We start from the raw sequence: 10,214 nt of genomic DNA, 5'->3' as shown, positions 1-10,214 counted from the left end.
TCTATTTCAGATTCACACACAAAAGAAAACCTAATATCACTCTTGCTCCATGCCTTTCTCCAGTGTTAGTCTACTGATCAGTTTCTAGCTCTAGAATTCTGTCATTTCAAATGTTATGTAAATGGAATCATATCATCAAGCACATCTTAAGTATTTTCATTATTTAACATTTTTAACTTTTATTTATTTACTTGAAAGAGAATGGCACGCCAGAGTCTCCAGCCACTGCAAATGAACTCCAGATCATGTGCCACCTGTGCACCTGGCTTACACAGGTCCTGGAAGAATCGAACCTGGCTCCTTTGTCTTTGAAGGCAAGTGCCTTAAGTGATAAGCCATCCCTGAAGCCCAGGATTTTTATTTTTGTTAATTCCTAATAATATAATTCTCTAAAGCTAGAGTGGTGGTTTGAATGCATGTCCCCATAGATTCAGGGTTACTTTTGTTTTGGTTTTGGTTTTGGTTTTATTTGTTTACTTTTTTTTTTTTTTTCTTCATTAAAACTTGATCTTGCAACTTGAGTCTCCAGCAGGTGGAGCCCTGGTAGGAGGCGATATGTCAATGAGGACATAGCTTGAGTCCACCCATACTAGGTGCATACAGAGAAGTTTTGAGGTCTGGCTGTTCATGTTTGCTGGCTGTTAGGTGATATTTCTCTGCTATAACATATAGAAGTGAGCCAATTTCTCCCACTATTGATGGTGTTATGCTGGATTCTGTAAGCCTAAAATAAACCCTTTCCTCCCACAAAGTACTTCTGGTCAGATGTTGTCCCAGCAACATGGGTAAGTACAACCGTGAGCATGGCACTGCACACCTGCCATCCCAGCAGCACTCAGGATGCTGAGGCACAACAAGCTCAGTGCCAGCCTGGGCACCCTACACAGCCAGGTTGGCCTGGGCTATATGACAAGACCCTAACTCCAAAATGACAAAGAGAAAAGCAGGGGTAGTCATCTAGGTTGTTACACATATCAATAATTTACTCCTTCTTATCAATAAAAAGTATTCTAGTGTATGGATATCCTCGCATTTATTTAGTTATTTACTTAGTGAAGGACATCATAATTGTTTTTGGTGTGTGGCTCTTATAAATAAAGCTACTATGACCTTTTGTGTTGAGATATTTCTATGAACATAAATTTTCATTGCTTTGAACAAAATATTCAGGCTTAAAATTCCTGGGCCATTCTTGTGGTAAGTCTATTAACCATTATAAGAAAGAGCCAAATTATTTTTTCAATAGGTCTTTACTATTTACAATCCTGTCAACAGTGCATGAGTGGTCCAGTCATGATTGTGATGCTTTGAAATGGAAAGTACTGGGATGGAGGGATGGCTTAGTGGTTAAGGCATTTACCTGCAGAGCCAAAGGACCCAGGTTCGATTCCCCAGGACCCATGTTAGCCAGATGCACTAGGGGATGCATGCATCTGGAGTTCGTCTGCAGTGGCTGGAGGCCCTGGTGCACCCATTCTCTCTCCCTTCTTCCCTCCCTCTATCTCTGTCAAATAAATAAATAAAGATAAATAAAATATTAAAATGGAAAACACTATGTCTAAATAACTCAAGTGAGACTGTCTTAATAACTGCAGTGGCTGCACAGTTAGGACAGACATGTGACTCAATCATAGCAATTGGACCCAATGAAAGCTACAAAACTAAAAACCCACAAGGCAGCAATGACTAAAGACAACAAAATCTCTCATTGTACTTTGAAAACCAAAGATTCCTCAGTCAAGGTGATGCTATTGCTAAATGTGTTTTCGTTTTGTTTTTTGCTTTTATGGGTCTCACTTTGACACCAGCCTGGCCTTGAACTTGAAATCCTCTTGCCTTCACTTCTTGTGTTTATATGAAAGGAATGTGCCACTATATGCCATCAAACATTTTTCACATTCTTTTTTAATAAATTTGATGATGTAAATAATTTAACATAATTCCTATTGCAGTTAAATTCATGTTTCTAGTAGAATGCATCCAACCCAGAGCAGCTGGTGGGGGGAAAGGGTTTACTTTGGTTTATGGACTTCAGAGGAAGCTCCATGATGGCAGGGGAAAATGTGGAATGAGCAGAGGCTGGACACCACCTCCTGGCCAACATCAGGTGGATAATAGCAATAGGAGAGTGTGCCAAACACTAGCAAGGAGAAGCCTGTCTCCCCATTGCACCACCTCCAAGGGGCTCTAATTCCCAAATTGCCACCAGCTAGGGACCTAGAATTCAGAACACATGAGCTCAGGGGATACCTGAATCAAACCACCACATTCTTCTCCTGGCCCCCATAAACTCACAAATGTCCATTAAGTAAAATGCAATGCCTTCAGTCCAACTTTAAAAGTCCCTAAAGTTTTTATCAATCCCAATGCTACTGAAACATCCCCATAGTCCAAGATTTCTTAACTGAGATGTAAAACCAAAAAGAATAAAAAGCCATAATAGCACAGAATAAATATCCACACTGCAAAAGATGGCTTGGGGCATAGTAAAGAAAGACTGAGCCAATACAAAGTTTAAAACAAACAGAGTAAACATCAAATTTTGTAACTCCAAGACTGACAACTGGAATTTGTGAGTGTGGAGATACACACCTTTAGTCCCAGGATTTGGGAGGGAGAGGTAAGAGGATCACTGTGAGTTCAAAGCCAACTTGGGACTACATAGTGAATTCATCCAATATAAATTGGCAGTTCTTCTTGGCATCCATTCCATAGTCCTGGCATCAGTACTGTGTCTCCACTGAACCCATGGTTGCTCCTCATGACTCCATTGGGTGCCCATGCATGGATTTCCATCATACTTCACATTACCCATGGTCATTTCCACAAAACCAAAACCACATTGTAAATACAGTGACCCTTTCTTTCTTGCATTCAGGTGCTGAATACTTAGTCTATTTCCTCGCCTCTCAAATGCAATGAAAATACTGACATGGCTGTGTATTGTGACATACATAGCAAAGAGTCAAAAATCCCGTAAGTTTTCTTTCAATGTATTTGCAGCTGTCAGTGCTTACTGGATACAGGATTAGAAGGGAGTGGAGGCAGATCAGATTAAGGTCTTCCTGATTGTTTCATGAATATTCCTGATGCTTCTGTCTCTTCAAAGACCACAAAGATTTCAAATGAGATAATCACCATGTCTGACTAGTATTTTTACTGTAATTGCTACTGCTGCCACTGCCACTGCTAAAAGTAATACCTGCAACTGGTAAAAGTTCTCAAATGGTAAACTAAGATATAAAATGGTAAAATGTGTTTCCCAAGCATCATCCACTCACAGTTTATATATTCTTTTAAATTCATTATTTTTTTTCTTGGATCATATTGAAAATGTTAACCTTGTAATAATATTATTAAACCCTCTTTGTTTATTTTTACACTCTACTCTGGACAATTTTTTTAGTGCCAAAGATATAAGCCTATAAGCATCTTCGAAACATATACAAGAGAGTTCAGCATAACCCTAAACCCTAGCAGGGATGTGGTAGTAAAACAGAAGCTCTAGAAAGTAACACAGTAGTAGATGAATCAAGACCCTGAGAATGGTTCACTCCTTTGACATTACAATTATTGAACTTTTAGTAATCAATTTAACATTAATTTAAGCTTTCACACTTTTTTTCATACAGAAATAATACAAATAAGGATTTTATTGCTGCATGTTAACATGGAACAAGGACTGGGAAGAGTGCTCAGTGTTACAGTGCGGTCACCAGCATGAGAATCTGAGTCCAGATCCCCAGCATCCATCAAATGCTAGGAGGGTACAGCAGTCCGCCTTTAATCCCAGTACTCCAGAGACAGAGACGGAATCCCAGGGCAAGCTGAGAAGATACGCTAGTTGAATTGGTGAGCTCTGAGTTCAAGTGAGACCCCTGCCTCATTAAGTATAAGGGAGTATCAAAGAAGACACCCAGTCTTTCTCAAATTTCTTTCTAAGTATTTTTTATAAACCCAGAGGAATATATAAGTGTAATGGATTTCTTTCTCAGGAAAAATTATCCAAGACAGAGGATTCAGTATATACATGACAATAAAATATCAAACACAATATGAGAACTATGCATTTGTTGTCTCATTCTCTGTTCTTCCTTTGAGAACCTCTTCCCTGATAAGCGTAGATATGACTCAAAGGACCATGACTGTGGCCAGCTAACCCATGCAACAACTCTCTTCTAGGCCAAAATATTAGCTCTAATGAGGCATAATTATGTTGAGGTATAATTTACAGAAACTGAATTTACAGAAGACTGAATATACTCAAGACATAGAATTTTGTGAGTTTTAACATAAGAGTATATCCATTGAAAGACTACCTACCATCAAGACATTAAATATAAAAGTTAGTTCTGGTCCTGATTTTATAATACTGGGAAATAGAAGCTCTTTATATCAACTTAAAATTTCTAGCATTTACCAAAGAAGTAATGTGTTGAGTATGAAACCATGGAAAAGATTTGAACTAAATGTTGAGAAGGACAAGCACCAAGAGTTGAAAATTTCTTTTTGTTCCCTAGATCCAGTCATCCTTAAAGGCATTTGCAGTCCTAGTCTTTTCTATTTTGTTATCTAATAAAATTTTTTTTTTGTTTATTTTTATTTAGTTAGTTGAGAGTGACAGACAGAGACAGAAAGAGGCAGAGAGAGAGAGAATGGGCGTGCCAGGGCTTCCAGCCACTGCAAACGAACTCCAGACACATGCGCCCCCCTTGTGCATCTGGCTAACGTGGGTCCTGGGGAATCGAGCCTCGAACCAGGGTCCTTAGGCTTCACAGGCAAGCGCTTAACCGCTAAGCCGTCTCTCCAGCCCCTCTAATAAAATATTTTTACCTTCAATTTTGAAACATAATAAATTCCACTTTTCCATTGGCCTATTTGCCTTGTGCCTCGCTTTTCATCTCTTGTTGGTCAGCACTGCATGTGCCAGGCTAGCTGGCCTACAAGTTTCTAAGGGTTCTCCTGTGTCTGCCTCCCATCTATAGGTTTACTGGCTCACATGACCATGTCCAGCTTTATCTGGCTTCTGGGAATTTTATCTTGGGTCTTCTCATTGAGGTGGCAAGCACTTTAGCCACTGAGTCATCTCTTCAGGCTTCTACACATATTTTTAAGGTAGAATTTTTAATAATATGTTGAAATAACCAGGATTGTTCTTAATATCCATGCTGCAACACAGGAGAATCTCGAAAGAAGTATGTTAACAGAAAGTAAGAAGTCCCAAACTGAAAGTATGATTCTTGTATAACATTCTAATATAATGGTAGACTGCAAACCAGTGGTTGTCTAGGATGGGGACAGGGCTGGAAAAGTTGAGTGTGGTTATTAGGGGTCAAGAGGGAGCTTATAGTGACAATGGACTGTGCACTATCTTGATTGTAGTGATAACATCATGAGTATATCTTTTTTAAAATATTTTATTTATTTAGTTATTTGAGAGAGATAGAGGACAGACTGAGAGAGAGAAAGAGAGTGAGAAAAAAAAGAAAGACAGTGGGCACACCAGGGCTTCCAGCCACTGCAATGAACTCCAGACACATATGCCACCTGTGTATCTGGCTTTACATGGGTACTGGAGAATTGAACCTGGTCCTTGGGCTTTGCTGACAGGCACATTAACCACTAAGCCATCTATCTACCCCTATGAGTATATTCTTATGTCAAAATTCGTCAAGTAGTACATTTAAATATGTATCAAATGGGAAATTGTTATGTAATCACACATCTATTTAAATTATACCTCAGGGCTGGAGAGATGGCTTAGCGGTTAAGCGCTTGCCTGTGAAGCCTAAGGACCCCGGTTCGAGGCTCGGTTCCCCAGGACCCACATTAGCCAGATGCACAAGGGGTGCACGTGTCTGGAGTTCGTTTGCAGAGGCTGGAAGCCCTGGCGCGCCCATTCTCTCTCTCTCTCTCCCTCTATCTGTCTTTCTCTCTGTGTCTGTCACTCTCAAATAAATAAATAAATAAAATGTTTAAATTATACCTCAAAAAAAACCAGCCTGTTAAGAGGGGGTAAATTCCACAAACTAATCACATGGCCTAGTCATAAGTCAGTAAGCACAAAAAAAGCACTGTACACTTGAAAATTAATTTTAACATGATCCATGTTTATTTTCTTTGACTTTTCTTCTGAACATAAAAGAAATAACTTTTTGACTTCCGGTCAAGATGGCGACCACCTAGCTGCACTACAAACAACAAGGGGAAAAAAAGGTAAGTATTCAAGGGAAATTAGGAACTTTTTGAAGAGGGAGGGCACAGATCGGGGTAAAAGAGGGAAGCACACACCGCCGCAACCCACGACCCACCACCCCACCCGCCGCGAATCACCACATTGGGTGCGGCCCAGCGCCTCAGCCGCCCGGCACCCCGTGCGCACCAAGCCCCACGCGGCCCGGCGACCCGCGCACGCCCCACAACCCCTGCGCCCCACACCCGCGCACCCCCGCCCCCCCAAGCGCGCCCCTCCCCCCCAGCGCGCCCCACGCTCCCTATCCACACGCAGAGGCGCAGCCCGAGTGAACCTAAGCTTCCCGCGCCCCGGGCGACCAGGCCTGCCACGCGCCCCCCCCCCACCAGCAAACCCCAGACCCCCGCGCCCCACCCCCGCGTGCCTCTAGACACCCCCCGCCCCGCCCGCCCCACCCCTGCGCGCCCATAGACACCCCCGCCCCGCCCGCCCCAACCCCCGCGTGACCCACCCCCCGTGCGCCACACCCCCCCGCGCGACCCACGCTCCCTATCCACACTCAGCAGGCGCGCCCCAAGCGCCCCACGACCTGGGCGCCCAGGTGTGACCCGCACCCGTGCGCCCCAAGACCCCCGCGCCCCACCCCCACGCACCTCGAGCCCATCCCCCGCGAGCCCCGCCCCCGCCTCCCCCCCACGCGCCCAACGCTCCCTACCCACTCAAGGCAGGCTCGCTACAAGTGCCCCTGAGCGTCCCGCGCCCCGGGCGCCCAGGTGTGCCCCGCGTCCCCCGTGTGCCCTGAGACCCCCGCGCCCCACCCCCACACTCCTCGAGCCCCCCGCCCCCCCCCGTGCGCCCCACCCCCGCCGCGCGTCCAGAGTGCCCCGAGGTGTCCTGCAGCGTCCACCAGCGTCCCACGCTCCATCTTACCTCAGCATGCTCCACACCCCCTGCAAGACCCACGACCCCCTTGACCTCCTCCCCCGCACGACCCGCCCCTGCCCCCCCAGTCCAGAGCACCCCCGGCTTCAGCCACCCCCACCCCGCCCCCCCCCCGCTCCTAGCCGTCCACCCTCCCCACTCGCTCTGCGCCCCCACCCCCATGCGCCCCGGAGCATCCGCTCCCTGACTCAGGTGCGCCCTGAAGCGCTCCCTGCCCCCCCTGCGCCCCGCCCCGGCATCTCCCGCCCCCCACCCCGCAGGCCCCTCGTCCCCCCGCTGCAGACAGCCCCATGCCCCCTGTGCCCCACCCCCACGCGTCCTGCGCCCTAGAGTGCCTCTACCCCGCCCCCCCCTCCACGTCCCGCGCCCCACGCACGACCCCCTCAACCCCCCCCGCAAGCCCCGCCCCCCCCGCGCTCAAGAGCACCCTGCGGTGTCCCTTGGCAACCTGCACCCCGGTGTACCCCGCACCCCCCATCCCCCCCGCGCACCCTGCGCACCCCCCACGTGCCCTGTGCCGCTAGCAACCCGTGCCTCCCGCAAGCTCCTCCGCGCCCCCCTGCGCACCCCGTGACCCCCACGCACCCCAAGCTCCCCCTCGCACCCCCCAGGTGCCCTGCACCCTGCAGTGCCCCGCACACCCCCCCTGCATGCGCACCCCCCCGCACCAACAGCGCGCCCCTTGCCCCCTAACTGATCAGAGCGCCCCACGCCCCGCACCCCTCCAGGGCACCCCACCCCACACCCCCTGAGCCCTGCCACCTCCCGCACACCCCACCCTGATTGCCCGGTGCCCCGGTGCACCCCGACCCCCTCCCCACCGTGTGCCCCACTCGCTCCATACACACCATCGCACCCCGCGCCCCCTACTGCCCACCCGCCCACACACCCTCTGCACATCCCGCGTGGCTGTGCTCTGATCGGGCACCCACCAGTCACGCCTGCCACCCTGCTGCACTGAAACTGAGACCTCCTACCTCGCCCTCGTTCTCTGATCCTGCGAGTAGACCAGCCATGTGGTGCTCAGTTCGCAGGCCTGTGGGGGCCACCCCTGCCGTGAATAGGTGGCTGCCAGATCCCCTGCTGCTGTGCTCACATCACTTGACGTCGGTCAGCTTCTGCTGTGTCCTGATTACGTACCCACATCATCTGCCTATGCACTACAATTGCACGTGCAGCAGGCCCACCCCACAGCAAGTGCCATATAAGTCCACACTGAGTCACTAGCGCCAGCGCAGCTGCCATCCCCTACCTGTACATTCTCACCCAGCCCCCACTCTCCTGAGGCAGAAGAGCACAGACTGTTTACAGACCCCAGTGTACCCAGCCAGAATCTAGGCACCTTCAGGGCTTGCTACCTCAGTCCCCTTTCAAGCTCAAAGGCAGGCAGCTTAGGTGCATTACTGGGTGAGAATTCAGGCAACTTTGGTGCCCCTGCCAGGCTATAGGTAGGCGGCTTTAGCAAGACTGAGCAAAAACCCAGGCTGCTTACAACTGACCCAGGCTGCCTTGGATTCGCATTAAGCTAGATCCCAGGCTGCTCCACCCACCTACCTGCCCATACACTGACATGGGTAGACCACAGCACAAAAGAAATAACACAAAAAATAAAATGGAAGCAAATCCAGACAGATCACCCAGTCCAACAAGGATCACAACTAACCAAAACATAGAAGAGTGTTTAGGATCAGAACATCAAGTGGAAGCAATGAACAATGCAACCCTGACCAAACTACTGCTAGAACTGACAGGAAAGCTACAAAGGATAGATAATCGTATGGATGCTACCATCACTAAGCTAGAGCAATATGATAAGACACTGGAAGGAATTCAAAGAGAGCTAAGAGAGTTGAGGGAGAGTGAAAAAAAAGAGGACCTTAAAAATCAGCTGGCCACACTAAATGAAAACATAAAGAAATGCAAGGATGATTTCCAAGAATCAGCAAGAAAACCAGAAAATGAGACAAAAAGGGAGCTGGACAAAGCAATGGAAGTGATACATAGGAAGGTAGTAGAAAATGCAAACTTAATTGAACAAGTCCAAAACTCACTAGAGGCTCTCAAGAATAGAGTCAGCGAAGTGGAAGATAGAAATTCTGATCTGGAAGACAGGAAGGAAGAAACAGTTCGAGAATCCAAAAATTTCAGTAAGTTCAAAAGTTCCTGTGAACAGAACATGAGAGAATTGTGGGATACACTTAAACGTCCTAATATCAGAATCATTGGAATACCAGAAGGAGAAGAATTTCAGACCAAAGGCATGGAGAACTTATTTAACACAATAATTGAAGAAAACTTCCCCCGGTTCTTAAAAGAAAGGCCCATCAAGATTCAAGAAGCAAACAGAACTCCTAACCAACTAGACCAAAGGAGAAACTCCCCAAGGCATATTATCATTAAGACTCTAAACATTGACACCAAGGAAAAAATCCTAAAAGCAGCTAGGGAAAAACAGCACACCACTTTCAAAGGAAACCCCATCAGAATTACTTCAGACTTCTCAATGGAAACCCTGAAAGCTAGAAGGGCCTGGAATGATACTCTCCATACTCTAAGAAACTATGGCTTTCAACCCAAACTACTCTACCCGGCAAAAGTCTCCCTTATAATAGATGGTGAAAGGCAAACTTTCCATGACAAAACTCAGCATTACAATTATATGAACACAAAACCAAACCTACAGAAAGTACTCTAGGAAATTCTCCACAGAGAAGAAACAAATAACCAAACACAAATGCCTACAAGAAGCAGATCACAGCAACCAAACCCAGAGTAGATAGAAAAAAAAAAAAAAAATTACATCCCATGAAAATGCCAACACACCTCTACCACCACAACATGACAGGGATCAAATCAAATCTCACAGTCATCACCCTAAACATTAATGGCCTTAATTCACCCATCAAGAGACACAGGCTAACAGGGTGGATCAAAAAATTAGACCCCTCAATCTGCTGCCTTCAAGAAACCCACCTTACCACTAAAGACAGAAACCTCCTCAGTGTGAAAGGGTGGAAAACAATATTCCAAGCAAATGGGAATAAGAAACAAGCAGGTGTAGCTATATTAATATCAGATA

The sequence above is a fragment of the Jaculus jaculus genome, chromosome 1, assembly GCF_020740685.1.
Source record: "Jaculus jaculus isolate mJacJac1 chromosome 1, mJacJac1.mat.Y.cur, whole genome shotgun sequence".
NCBI classification, from domain to species: Eukaryota; Metazoa; Chordata; class Mammalia; order Rodentia; family Dipodidae; genus Jaculus; species Jaculus jaculus.
The sequence above is the reverse complement of the archived record's forward strand: the minus strand, read 5'-3'. Positions refer to the sequence as shown.